This window comes from Cinclus cinclus, chromosome 18, assembly GCF_963662255.1.
Source record: "Cinclus cinclus chromosome 18, bCinCin1.1, whole genome shotgun sequence".
Classification (NCBI taxonomy): domain Eukaryota; kingdom Metazoa; phylum Chordata; class Aves; order Passeriformes; family Cinclidae; genus Cinclus; species Cinclus cinclus.
Window position 1 is genome coordinate 1837552 of NC_085063.1, and position 14586 is coordinate 1852137.

Genomic DNA, 14586 nt, shown 5'->3' on the forward strand with positions numbered 1-14586 from the left:
TCAAAACCACTGGGAGTGACATCAGGGCTGCCAGCTGCTGCTGTGCTGCCTCCCAGCTCTTTGCAGTTCACCCTGCGTGGATTCTCCATGAAAGGAATGAGAAGGAGGTGTTTTTACAAACAAACTGCGAGTCTGATGGTAGATAATGTTAGATATGGAGAGGTGAAAGAAGAAATGGGGGGAACCATCAATTCCGTAGGAATTCCACTAATTGACACAGACTGTTACTCTCTCAAGACTGTGCTACATCTCTGAGTTTAGAGAAAAAGAAACAGACACAAGGAAAAAGAAAAACGGGGAGGGGTATACATGAGAAGGGCGTACTAAGAGTTTTGGCAAGTCTGTACCTCTCAAGGATCTCAGCCAATGGGGAAAGAAACAGGGAAATGCGGACGGGAAATTAGGATAAAAATGAGGCAGCATCCTCTAAAAATTTGGAGAGACCCCATGGCATGCCCCATGACCTCTCTCTTTATTCAAATAAAGTTACAGGACTCCTCTGTCTCCTTTTCAGACATAAACCTTAATAACACATAAATAATACATATTATACAATAATAATACATAAACTTTATTTATGTATTAAAAAGCTAAGATTACTGTCTCTTTCTTCCCTGTCACTCAGGGTTCTCTCTTCAAACTAAGCTGCAGCAAGACTGTTTGTGGAGCACAGTGGAAGATCCTCATTCCCAGCAACCACGTGGATCTTGACATGACACTGCTGGGCATTGAGGGGCTTGTGACCTATGCAAGTGCTGTCCCAGGGGGTGCAGGCCTTGTACCCTGAGGGCATTAGGGCATATTCTGTATCCCCAAAGTCCTGTACTCCATGGATCTGATTGGCAGGCCACTGAATCCACATGGTGCAAGTAATTGTGGCCATCCTTCCACTCTCCCAGCCAGAGTCAGGGACTCTCTGCTGCTGATCAGTGTATTCACTGTTGGATTCCTTTGGCTTCAAACCACAAGTCCCCTCACCAAGGTCTGGAGCAGAGGTAGTTTCAGCCCTTCTTCCACATCTGTAATGATGAAGTCATCAACGTAATGCAAACATTGAGGAGCATTGACCTGTTCCTGTGCACCCTGAAAAAGTCCATGACAAATGATAAGGCTGTGCTTCCACCCTAGGACTGGGATGTGTTGGATACCCCTTCACATAGCAGCAAACTGTGGCTTGCACTCTGCTGCTACAAGGACTGAGATAAACACAGGGGCAATATCACTTCTGGCTTTCCATTGGGCTGCTTAGGCTCTAGTTGATACTTGTGAGAAATAACGCTTACTTTTACAATTTCAAAGGTTTATTAAACTTTGATAAAACACAACAAAGGACTGAAGAAGGAAATAGAAAACAGCACTGGGAGCATATGAACCTCTGCCATGTGCTCACCCACAAAATGGCTGCACCACCTTTTATACTCCTGGTGTTGTATCAGGTAACCCTAGCCCCTCTCATAGTCTGCCAGTCAACTCTTCCTCGCAGTCCATTGATGGAAACCTTCTTGGAACTTGATTGAAGGTGCGGTGTTGCCATGTCACACCATATAGTAACAAGCCTACTCCAGCTACCAAGGCCATCCAGTGGCAATAATATAAGGAGGAGGGGAAAGGGGGCTATGGGGAGAACAAATCACAATAACATACGTCTATAAAACTTCTCTTAACATACACATAATATTCATCCCTTATTTGCGAGAGCCATCACATCACCCATCTATAACAGTACTGGAGCTCCAGTACATCTGGGACAGCAACACATGGTAGTGCTGTAACTGTTGAGGTCATGATAGCCCACTTTTATCTCCCTACTCCATCAAATTGTAACAGTGGCCATATGCAGTGGTTAAAGGGTGAACGGGTCCTGCTGTGATCAGTCCTTGTTTCTCCAGCTGACAGTCAGCTCATTGCTGGGAACCAGAGAGGGTCAGAGGGTGGTTTATTGCTCCCATCAGCACCTGCTGTTCTTCAACCTCACAGCAACTCCACAAAAGAGGCATCCTCTAAGAGGCCAGGCAAGGGAGACAGCTGCTTAATTTTCTCTGTACCCACAGCAGCTACACCAAAGACCCAGCAGTAACCTTTTGGGTCCAAGAATTATAATCCCTTGATGTAGTCTATGCCAAGGATACATGGGCCTCTGGGATGGCTGTCATAGTTTGCTTTTACTGCTTGTGCCCTGTTAAGTTCACTTCAACCTCCAATACAAACAACAGTTAGGTTTCACTGGCCCATTTCCTTCAGCTTTTATTGCTGAGCTTGATGCCATATGGTCTGAAATACCTTTTTTGTCAGTCAGGGTCAGCAGTCCTGGCTGTGCCCCCTCTCAGCTGCCTTCTCACCTGCAGTCTTCCAGCTCCTGGTAGGGAAGATCTATCTCTGCAGAAATTGTGGCACATGGGCCAGGAGTGATGAATTTCATCTTAAAAGGACAAGGAGACACCCCTCATATTCCCTAGGGTTTGCAATGTGTGAAATAATTTCTTTGCCTCCTATAGAACCTGTGTGGAGCCTTAGCCAGGTTTCACCACAGATTTGTTTGCCGAGTGCTAAGTATTAGCCCATGCGAAGTTCTGACCTCTGGCCACTCCAAAGGTTCTCCATAGCTGCTGTACCACGGACAACTCTGTGGTGGGGTCTGCACACCACTGAGCTGTGGGGCACAGAACTCAGAGGGGAGCCTGATGGCTTACAGGGCCATAAGCTCAGGCTGCACTGAGCAGGAAAGGGGGGCTTGGTGATGGTTCTGTGAATACCAAGAGCCTTTGCTGTAGGATGATAATGAGGTACAAGAGTATATTAAGCAAAGCTGAACCTCTGAACTGATATCCACATTTCTTTTATGTGTACCACACGTTTATAACACAGCCACCAGGTATGTTGGAATCTAGTCCATGTGAATTGTTTCCTTTCCCAGGTGAAAGGAAAAATATACTGAGATTTGAGATGCACCAGAATAGGACAAAGGCTTCACGCAACTCAGTTGCTATAGACCACTTGGCACGAGCCAAAGCAACATGGTTATCATTGTTAAGGACTGGGAACTACTGTGGTACAGTCACCCTTTTATTCATTGCTCACAGATCTTGGACAAATCTATAAACTATTTTTCCATCCAAGACTAGTCTAGGATTTTTACAGATAAGATTGGAGTATTACAGGGTTACTCATGGGGAATTCCAGGAAAAGACCACATGTGTTGGGAGAAAAGAGGCCAGGGAATTAGAAAACTGGGGTTGGCATTGGGTGGGAATTCGCTTTGCTCACAGCTGGGCCCACCAGAGTTTAAAACTGCTCATAGTCACCACTTGGGCAGTAGTAGCCTGTACGAGCTGTTTTCTCCTGCTGTGACCCAACAGGATTTGATGGTGTGCTGTGAAACAGTCTTGGGGTGATTTTATGATGGTGCTTTATTTCCAAACTGCCTGCTTTATGCCCAGAAAATAACTGCAGTAGTTTTACAATGGAGCCGGGGGTGAGGCAGGGGCCTTGGGCTTCTGTGAGGGCTCTGTTCAATCTCTGATGGGGCCGAGGGCTACTTTGTTGCCTTAATCTGCTGGATAAATTTTCACCAGTTTAAGCAAGAATCTTCTGGTTTGCTTTTGTTTGTTTGTTTGTTTGTTTTTCCCCCTTCCCCTTGCCTGGAGGCTTTTGGCAGCTTTTTTGTTGTTGTTGTTGTTGTTGTTTTTGTTTTGTTTTTTTATATTTTTTTGTGTGTGTATGGGTTTGGTTTTTTGGGTTTGTTTGTTTGTTTTTGTTTGGTTGGTTTTTTTTGTGGGGTTTTTGTGTGTGTGCTTTGAGTTTTTTGTTTGTTTTGTTTTGTTTTAAATTTCCCGCCTGCAGGGTGGCTCTGGCAGGTCTGATCCCCAGAAAGACCAAGCCAGTGAAAGAAGGTGGCGAGGTGAGGGTGTGGTAGAAGGTTCAACTTTCTTTTCTCCTTTGTTTTTTTGGGTATCTTGCTTTGTTAATATACAGTTTTACTTTTTTATTCACTTTCATCCCCTGGCATCCTTTTCTCTCTTCAGCAGAAGGAAAGGGTTTTATTCAAACCCTCTCTCTTTAGAGAAAAACACTCATTTTAGTGTGTCTTTCTCCTAAAATTTGTCAAGACACAAACACAAGCCTGACTGACAAGGTAGAAGATAGCAATGCTCAGCCAACTCTCTTCATCCAGGGTTGGAATGACAGCTTTCAAAAAAAAGAACATCGGACGGAAGGCCACTGGGATTCTTAGAACTGAAGGAAAAGATTCGTTTTGCTGTAAGGCCTTTTTGCAATCTAGAGATTGTCACCCGTTCACTAATCATACTATTAATGCTGCTCTACAAGTTACACTTTCTGACAAGTCCTGTTGTGGTTTACACTGCAGGCAGCAGCATCTGGGACAAAATATTACATAAACTAAGTGGAGAATGGGGAAGTAAAAAGGCAGGTTTCAAGTCTCTCTGGAAAGCTCCTTTCAAAATTCATGGTTCATTTTCAAATCTCATTTGAGTTGCATTGGTCAGGAGTCACTGGTTTCTCCCTGGCCAGTGACTCAGTACTGGCAGCTGCAGGCAAGGAGGCATCACTCCATGCTCCCCACCTCACTCCCCTCACACTTCTCCTGAACAGCACACTGAGCATCCCAGGGTGCCACCACCCATCACTTTTGTGGAGTGGGCAGTGGGAAGAGCTGCCAGGGAGCAGCAGCCTGGCCTGGTGGAGGGGGCAGGGCTCTGTGCCAGGCACTCTGCTGTGTCCTGGCACCCAGATGGACCCCTGCTCTCACTTACTGGGGACCACTAGTTTCTCTGCTTCAACACTGAAGCACTTTCCCCTCTATAAAATCATGACTCATCACTATTTCTACAAAACATTTTTCCATCTTTCTATCAATCACATTTTCTGGAATAGTTTCCATATGTTTGCCTGATAGAGACAGTAAAGTCATTGGTTCCTTAAATCCCTTTTGAAAAGTGGAATGACATTTGCCATACCCCAGTCACCTGCTATCAAGGGCAGTTTATCCTGTGGTTGCATAAGCAGGTAGATGACTAATTGTTGTTTAGTCTACAACACAGGAGTATGATCTAGTGCAAGCAATTTCTTCTTATGAGCAATTTGTTTCAAGATTTCTTCTACTTACTTCAGTTTGAAACAGATTTTCTGGCTGATTCATTCCATATAAAGAAAAAACTCAGCCATGAATAGCCTGAAGCTGTTTTAGAGTAAACAGCACTGCAAAGGCTTCATCTGTCTTCTCAAAAACCTTCCAGATTTTTTCTAGACACGAACCTCAGTGTTCTTGGATAATTAGCAGGCAGACATGGAGATTATCTTGACTCTCGACCTCAGAGAGATTTTTAATCACACCCTTGTCCAGCTGCTCATCCTAGGTTGTGGTTCTCCCCCTGCCCACATTTGGCACCCAGCTGGGCAGAGGGCTGGGAACTTCATCCCAGCCTTCCTGTCCAGAAAGACACCACTGCTCACAACTGCCTGCTTCAGAGCCTGCTCTGAACCCTGTGAGAAACAGGATGTTTCCTGCCCAACTGGATCAGGGACAAGATTTGTCACACAGATCTCCAGTAGAGAAGCAAATGTTGAGGTGTGACTGAGCTTCAGAAAATTGTATCTAAAGTAGATATCTTTTTAGTAAGCATTTGATTAGTTTCTTATTACACTGCACCACACATTTTCTTAGAGGATGCCTTCTCTCATTCATGTTTTAATTCACTAATTATTTTACAAATATTAAGCATATTTCCAGTCTAAAGCTCCAGCCCAAACTACTCAGTTTCCAGGACTAGGCACTGAGTTAAATCTATATCCATTTACACCAGTTTGATATATATTTTACATATAACATATATAAGTCATGTATCATTAACATATCATAGGTAATGTATGTATAATCTTAACCATTAATTTACACACACAAACATGTATACATACAGCTTTAATCTGGATATTTTGGCTGCTTCCTCAGCCTGCTTCTCTGAACCTGACAATACCACAGGTGTCTTGTAAACATTTTCTTCCCCTTTACTGTAATCCTGATGGCATTGTCCTAGTTAGAGATATAGAAAAATAGATGTGAAAAAATGCATTCCCACATTTCCCATCGCTGCCACTGCACATCTCTATCACAGAATGTATTTTCAGGCATGCTTTAGTTTCCATTAATACTTAGAAGGAAGTGAACACAGAGAAAGCAACTACTAAACAAGTAAATGCTTACTGATGGAGAGGCATGGATTTGTAATGGAAAAAGGAATCTGATGTCTATTTTCTAGGCTGAAAGACAGGGAGCTACTCCTATTTTCCCACATACTACCAGTGTTCCCAGCTGCTGTGTCTGGGGCAGGGTCTAGCTTAGGCAGAAATGGAGTTTTGCTGAAAAGGAGCAGAAGTACGTTTTGTGTTTGGCTGCTGAACCGGTGTATGGTACCTTCAAAGATGGTCTGTGTCCCTCAACCACAAACCAGCCAGCCCTCACAAGGAGTTCTCTGCCTTGAGAGCACTGATGCAGCCTCAGCCTGGCCCTATTTCCACCATGAGCTGCACTGCCCCACAAGCGTCCTCAGTAAATGGTCAACATGACAGATGTGCAGTAATGGGGTGGAAGGTGTTTTCAACATGCCAATGAAACAAGAAGAGTGCTCCTTTCAACTCTTAGGCTTCCATGAAAACCCAAGAAAGACATAAGCATGGGTTGTGATACGAACAATGAGGTTTGTTGAGAGCAGCTTTGCTCCCTGCTGTCAGCATTACAGTCTGTCTTATGGGGAGGAGCAGTTTTTTGCAGTAGTTCTTTGAGGAGCTGGTGTGAGCAAAGGGAGCTTTCTGGATGGAATAGCATGCTGCTCCATATCCTGACTGTGGCTGAAGGTGAGGAGTCATCACCTGTGTAGCCTGGAGAGATGTTGGACAAATGGAGCCAGCAGAAGAGATCCACCTTGACAAAGCAGAGCTGCAGGCAGCTCCTGCAGGAGTACAGGCACCAGCCAGGAGCTGCTGGGTTAGCTTTGCTTTCTGCATGAAACTGGAAAGGCATGGAAAATCGACCTCACTGGCCCAATAGATCTGAACAAACCTGGTGAGACCCGGGGATGCAGGGATGGCATAGTTATGCTTGTAGCCCACTGTTCCCATGACTACTGCAACAGAAGGCAGAGGTGTCTGCTCAGGACCAGCCCCAGATTCTTCACTGCCTGTCACCTGATCCCTACTGGTCCTTCCTGGTGCTCAGTGGAAACAAGCCATCCATCAGCTGGGACAACCCTCAACAATCAAATGACTCTCTGTGGGAAAATCAGTGGAATAGGCTCCCTTCACCATGCACCGAACCAGCATTTATGCTGCATGCTTCTTTCTGTGCTGTCACAAGAACTATCAGAGAGGAAAAGGTTAGATTTTAAACTCCTTGCAGAATCAAACCAATCCCAGAAGCCTTCTGGCCCTGTTAGATTCTTTGATGGGGACTCAGTTTTGTTAGAGCTGTATCTCTGGCAGATACTCTCTCCTCAGAGAGGGCTGAAGGCAAATATACAGACATGTTCCAACATTTCTGATTGCAAGAAAAAACAGCAGTGTTTGGAAAATCTGATTTGGATTCGTTAGAAGAGAGGCTGGCAGAGACAGACTGAATTCTAGCTGTTATTTTCCAAATCCAACTTTTATCTGTATGCAAACACTCCATTTAGCTGCGCTAAATATGCATATTGTGCAAGTGATGGGTGAAGGTTACGTTTGCTTAAGATAGTTTTATCGCTTTGTAGTAAACAATTAATTTTTCTATAAATCTTGAAAAATAATTAATTAAAATACAATATTGTTTCAATACTGTCAGTATTTTGAACTACAGAGCTGAATGGAGGGAGTAGTTGCTTTATTGCTACTGATGTCCTAGTTCAACTCATGTAAACTGTAGATTTTGACAAGGAAGAATGATCATCCACAGCTTTCTGTAGGATTTAGACTGACATGAGAACTTTTGCAACTTTATCTTGCTTGTTCAGAAACTAAGAGAAACCTGCTCTCTCCTGATGTTGATAGAACAGTACAGCATTTATTCTTATCAAGGACAGTGGAACACAGCAACAGAGCTTTGGAGAAACAAATAAAAGATGTAAATCAGGCAAAGAGAAGTCAAGCAGGCAACAAATTGCAAGCAGGATGTCAGTTCAGCTCTGCAAGACTGACAAAGCAGAAGTTATGCAAAATAACGACATTGCACTTACTGAAAAATGGGGTTTGAGGAACAGCCACCTAAAATGGGCACCAGCAGTTGAAGATGGACCCCAAAGAGCCATGTCAGGACTTCTGATAAAGGTGCAACTATTTAAAATAAAGCCAAGGATGTACGGATATTTAATGAATATGTAATCAGTTATGTGTTTGATAAAATGATCAATAAAAAAATCAATATGTGCATGATAAAATCCCTGTTCACCCATGCTCTTCAAGCTTGAAGAAGGATTTCCCCCCCCCCCCATTGACCAGCTCGCTACAATAAAGAATACCTGCTTTTAATACTCAAAACTGTGTTACAAAGTTTCTATCCAGCTGATTTCAGCTGGCCCATCCAAGGCCTCAGCAGCCCCATCCACTTAAAAACTTGGTCCTGAGCCACACTGAGGACACTTGGCTCGACTGAACAGCTCCAAAAGCATTGAGGGACTCCAGCCCTGACTGCCTGTACAGCCAGAGAGCCATCTGCTTCCCAGTCCTCACCAATGCCCACATGGTGGTTATTGCTACAGTGGATGCTCAACACCTCAGTGTATAATTCTTCACATCACTGCTAGCTTGTTGAGGGTTAGTTCTCTCCCTTTTTCCCTCTGTGGAATTTTCCCCATTGTCATGCTAAGATACCTGTTGACTGGGCCCTGGTGACAAGGGGGAGGGGACGGGAGGGAAGAAGTAAGCCCCGCGAGATTCAAACAGCCAGAAGAGGAAGCGGAAGGCTGGGCCTCGGCCCATTTCTCCCGCGGAGTTCGGATGAGAAGGACGATCGCCGCCTGTGTCCAATCCCTGCCATCCCAGCGTCGGGAAACCCCTATCGGACCCTGCCCTGCTGCCTTCTCGCCGTGAACTACCACCATCCAGCACTCTGCTGAGCAGCGGGACCGACACTGTGAGCAGAGGGCTCTCTCCATCTCTCTCTCCCCTGGGACAGCGCTGCCATCACCCCCAGCCCTCCTGCAGCTCTGCGGGACCCGCCCGCCCCCAGCACTGGGAACTGCAGCTCAGGGAAAAGGTGCCTGCAGCCAAAAAACACTGGGACTGAGTTACTGTTCTCTTTGTGGGTAATTTCATAGCTGTTGTTGTTCTTGTTTGTCTTGTTAGATATACTAGTAAAGAACTGTTATTCCTACCCCCATATCTTTGCCTGAGAGCTCTCTTAATTCCAAAATTATAATAATCGGAAGAATCACGGGTTTTTTTTCAGTCCAAAGGGAAGCTTCTGCTTTCCTTGGCAAACACCTGTCTTTCAAACCAGGACATAGCTGCACCACTTTTATTCAGTGTCTTCCTGGAGAAAAATAGAAATTATCACTTTCTGGGAGAACTTCAGAAAAAAGGACACAGGTCAGTCAAAAACACATGGGGAGGAGGTGGTGTTAGTTAGGGCAAATACTGCTGCCTTTTGTAGGGTCCTGGACTGCTGTTCTGCAGCACAGGCACAGATTAAATAATAATGGAATTATCACAGAATCACTAAGGTTGGAAAAGCCCTCTGATACCATCAAGTCCAATCCTTAACTCAGCCCTGCAGGGGCAACCACTGAACCATTTCCCCCTGTCCAGGAATCCATTCAGTGCAGGAGCTGGTGGTGCAGCTGCAGTGACAGCTGCAGACTGAGCTCAAACAGCTGACCCTGTGCATTACAAAGGGCACTGGACCTGTGGCCCAGCCAGGTGCTCAGACACTGCAAGAGCTGACGACTAGGGAGGAAAAGCCAAGATTTGCATGAGCTTGGACTTCGAGGGGATAAAAGCCCAGGACTCTTTTGTTGGGGATGCTCCTTGGAAGCACCAGCTCAAGCTGTTTCTGTGTTTCTGTGCCAGGAATAAAAAGGGGCTTTATGCAACAAGACATTTGAGACTCCCATGGGAAACCTGGGGTCGAACTGGTGAGGAAAGCTGGTCTGCCTGTGAGAGTGGGGAGTGCAGGGAGTCAAGCAGGGCACTCCTCAGCTCACTGGAGCTGCTGCTGCAAAGGGGCTTCAGTTCCAGCAGGTAAAGTCACTGGTGGTGGAAGAGTGACTGCCAGAGAGTCTTGGGAATGGTCAGACTTGCAAGTTTCCTTAACACCCAACTGCCACAGCCGCACATTTTTTTAACATTTCCAGGAGTGGTGACTCTAACACAGCCTTTGGCAGCATGTTCCAATGCCTGACTACTCTTTCAGTGAAGAAAATTTCCCTGATTTCCAAACTAATTCTCCCTTGAGAGAAACTTGAGGCCATTTCCTCTTATCCTGTCACTTGTTGCCAGAGAGAAGAGCCTGGCTCCACCCTTCTGTCAGGGAGTTGCAGATTCTCACCTGAGCCTCCTTTTCTCCAGGCTGACCCCCTCCAGCTCCACCAGCCACTCCTCAGGATCTTGTGCTGCAACCTTTTTTCCAGCTGTGTTGCCCTTCTCTGGATACGTTCCAGCACCTAATCCATGCGGACAACAACGTGGATTGTGGGGACCAGCCACACCAGAGAACCTAAAAGCAGCTCCCTGGGTGGGAGAGTCGGATTTACAGTTGTGTGGCAGGAAATTCCCCTCTTTCATCCTCTGTTCAACAGCTCATCTAGTTCACATAATCCCTAAAAATATAAGCAGCAGTATTGATGTTTCTCCTTATAGTGCCTGCACAAGTCCACTGTTACCCTTCTTCCTTCATCTCTTGCTCTTGGTAGCCCAGACAAACTCAAAGGTATTATGAAGAGCTAGAATTATGCTTGGTCTTGTACAAGAAGGGGCAGACTGTACTTGGCATGTTACTCTTTAATGGCTTTTATATGAAAAAGTATCTATATGAAACAAAAGTTAAAAAGATGTAATTAAAAAATTAACTGTTCAATTAGAATAAGATTGGTGGGGTGCAATACACATTGTAGGAGTCTGCCCAAGGGACAAGCTACTGAAAAGCCAAGGTCTATCCTGAGCTAAGCTGAGAAGGCACAGCTGGAGACAGGCAGCTTACCTCCAGTAAGTGAGGCAGGGAGGAGGGCACCGGCCTGAGGGGAATGTGACTTCCCGAGGGTGGGGTGGGGCTGGTCAGAGCCATTCAGGCCTCTCTGGGTGCGCTCGGGTCCACGGGGCCATCTGAGCCAGCGTGTTCAGGGGCTGGCTTGTACCCAGTGATCACTTACTGCACACTTCCGAAGAGGGATCTCAAAGAAAATCCTGGTCCTTATAGGGAGGCACAGTCAATACAGCTGCTGTGGTCTGCCTGCACTGCTGTCTGCTACAAGACTTTTTTCAAGGGCACCAGGAGATAGTAATATACGGGGAATCTACCAATTCCAGGTGCGAGAACTTTTGGGAGGTACTTCTGAAGTCCGTGGTGCAAGCAATAGACCTTGGAGTGGCCCTAACCAGCTGCACCTGAGGCTTCCACCCACCCACATGGTGTATTCAGTGATCTTTCTTTTCTAATTATAGACTCATTACGTCTGGAAAATCCCTCTTAAGCCATCATTAACCCAAGGCCACTGTGTTCATCAAAACAGGTTCCCAAATGCCACATCCACATGCCTTTTGAACTTTTCCAATGGCAGTGACTCCACCATTGCCCTGGGCAGCAGGTTCCAATGTCTGGCCACTCTTTCAATTAAAAAGTTTTCCCCAGTATCAATTTGGACTTCTTGTGACACTACTTGGAGCCATTTCTTCCCATCCTGTCACTTGTTCCCTGGGAGAAGAGCCCGACTCCCATCTCGGTCTATCGGAAACACGCTCGGGAACGATTTACCTACACACGCCTCCGTTCTAGCTTGCCAACTCCAACTCTATTCAGCCTTTAATTATTGAAGACCCGAGGTAAAAACATTTCGCAGGAACACAGGGTGGCACCAGAAACCAGGGCACGGGCTAGGTTTGGGAAATACCTCAATCCTAAATGTTTAGGGTAAGGCGAGAGGACCTAGGGATGCCACACTGCTCCGGGAAGCGAGTGTTTCTACTCGAAGAGGTTCCTAGAGAGGGGAGGAGGTGGAGGATAGCACGGAGAACTGCCCGAAACGCCAGGCGGGCAGCGAGCTCGCTGTGGGACGGGTGTGGCTGCGGCCTCCGAGCGGGGACGGAGGAACAGCCGTGCTCAGAGGAGGCCACCCCACCGAACCACGCCAGTCCCGGCCGCGTCCCGAGCGCCGGCGGCGAGGCTCCGTCTGTGGGGCTCTCACGGCACGGCAAGCACTCACAGGGCGGCGGCGCCATCTGCCGGCGGGAGGAGAAGGCTGCGACAGGCACCGCCCGAGGGCGGCGGGAGGCGGCGCCATGTTGTTTGTAGTCCCGATCCCGCGCAGAGGCGGCCCCCGCGCAGGCGCAGAGCGCTCCGTGCCGCGTTGGGCGGAGTGCGGAGGTACCGCGGTCCAGGTGAGCCCCGGGCCGCAACCGCCGGGACCCCCCCCCCATCCTCCGCGGGACCCCGCAGAACCGCCGTGGCTCCGGGACGCGCGGCTTTCCCCGGGCGGCAGGTGCCAGACGGTAGCGGCGGCCGGGCCGGAGTCAATGGCAGCCGCTCCCGCGGGCGCCGTGTGTCCCGCCGCGCCCCGGCCCCGGCGGGGGTGATTTCGCCGCGGGGGTTCAGTGCTGCCGCTGAGGGGGGCGCAGCGCAGCCCGGCTCCGCTGTGAGGTGCCGGCCGAGAGACGCGCTCCCCCCGCTGGGAATGGGAATGGGAAATGATCCTCGTCACACCGGGCTGCGCTGGGAGTGGGGGAAACGCCTCGGAAGTGCCCGAGGTTATTGCGGGGATGTTTTTTTCATGTAAATAACGGACAGTAGTGCGTCGGGCGTTCTGCTTTCTTTCATTTATAGCTATAGCTCAGAATTCTCGTTTGTAGTAATTTTACCTCGGACAACGCAAACTGGTTGTTCTTTAGTTCGGCCCAGCCTTGTCGGAATACGAATGGGAAAGAAATAGCTTTTAAAGATTTTCGTAGACTTGAAATATCATATCTCTATTTTCTGTTTAATAAATATTTTGTATTTAGTGTAAGTCACAAGGTGTAGTTCAAAAGATTGTTGTGAAATCAGGGGATTCTGCTGTCATAAAGAGCATCATTGTAAGGCGGTAGAGAAGATGGTGCATTACAAAACAATCGAGTCTGTGAGCCCTGTCCCGGCTGCCCGGAGGCTCTGGCACTGTCTCGGGGTGTTGCATTGCTGAGTGAGAGCCTGGGGTCTGTACCGAGCTCTTTGGAACAGCCAGGGTGGTCGGAGCTGGTGTGAGATCGTGTCACGGTAAGGTACGGTCACGGCATGAATTGCTGTGAGGTTGGGACTTGGTCACATGCGTGTTTGCTCCAGAGAAAAGGAGCTCTCTGGTATGGATCAGGGGGTTGCACCTGGGAAATCCAGGGTTTTTGTGCTTGAATGCTGAGGTGATGAGAAGATGGGGGTTACAAGTGGAGAAGAATGGAATGCAGGTATGCAAGGCCTGGTTGGAGCAGCCTGGTCTAGTGGAAGGTGTCCCTGCCTATGGCAGGGGGTTGGAATTGGGGGAGCTTTAAGGTCTTTTCCAACCCAGGCCATTCTGCGAAGAATCTGTTTCTGCTGCATGTGTCAGGCATGCTTGTGAGTCCCCCATGTTCAGAGGATTTGGAGGCTCATTGCTTTAGCTTCTGCTTTGTCTTGTCTGTAGAAACAACAGCCTTCCAAATGATGGAGTGTGGCAAACCAGGTTTAGCGGCAGCCTTGTGGGGAAAGACAGAAAGGTGATGTAAAGTCAGGGAGCTCAATTTAAAATTAACATCGAGTTTTTCTAGCACAGTAGTGTTCTTGGGCTAGGTAAGCAGAGTTTACCAGATGTCCCACTTAGTGAACTGGGGTAGAGTCCTGAAGAAGCAAGGTGATCAGTAGGATTCATCTGTATTTTTGGCCACTGGACTGGGGATTGTTGAGGGGGCTTTGAGATGGCCAATGACTGGTCCAATTTCAAATATTTATTTGGGATTTTGAACCTTGTGTGGCACATCAAAGCACCATGTGTTTCGGCAACAGCTTCATGTGCCTTATATTTATTTGCCTTGTATCAGGGTGTTTGCAAAGGTAGAAGCTGGAAATGTTACACAATGAAAATTAAACAGCATTATACAATTGAAATTATACAACTGCTGGAAGCAGAATTATTGAAACCTGTAACTATATTCCTAGCTACTCATTCTGTATCTGAGGTTAAAATTATTTGAAATTAATAAACACTTTTGAATAGGATTTTTCTAATCTCAGATAACTTTCAGAAACCCTCCAGTGCTCCCATTTGAAGCTCTTATTTCATATTGGTCCTGCACAGTCCTCAGTGTTTTGCATTGGAAAGTGTAAGTGTTGTGGTACCTTTAGACTTTAGAGGCTTTATTATGTACATGTATTTTGGTTCCTTAAAG

At 47.0% G+C, this 14586-nt stretch overlaps 1 protein-coding gene across 1 annotated transcript in view; it reads left to right on the forward strand.

Moving 5' to 3' along the window:
* The first annotated feature begins 12557 nt into the window (after positions 1 to 12557).
* The window catches only part of NDRG3 (NDRG family member 3), a 59249-nt gene continuing 57220 nt past the window's right edge, over positions 12558 to 14586 (forward strand). The window contains exon 1 of the mRNA XM_062504818.1: positions 12558 to 12576. The gene's annotated coding sequence lies outside the window, so the exon portion shown is untranslated. The remainder of the gene's footprint in view (positions 12577 to 14586) is intronic.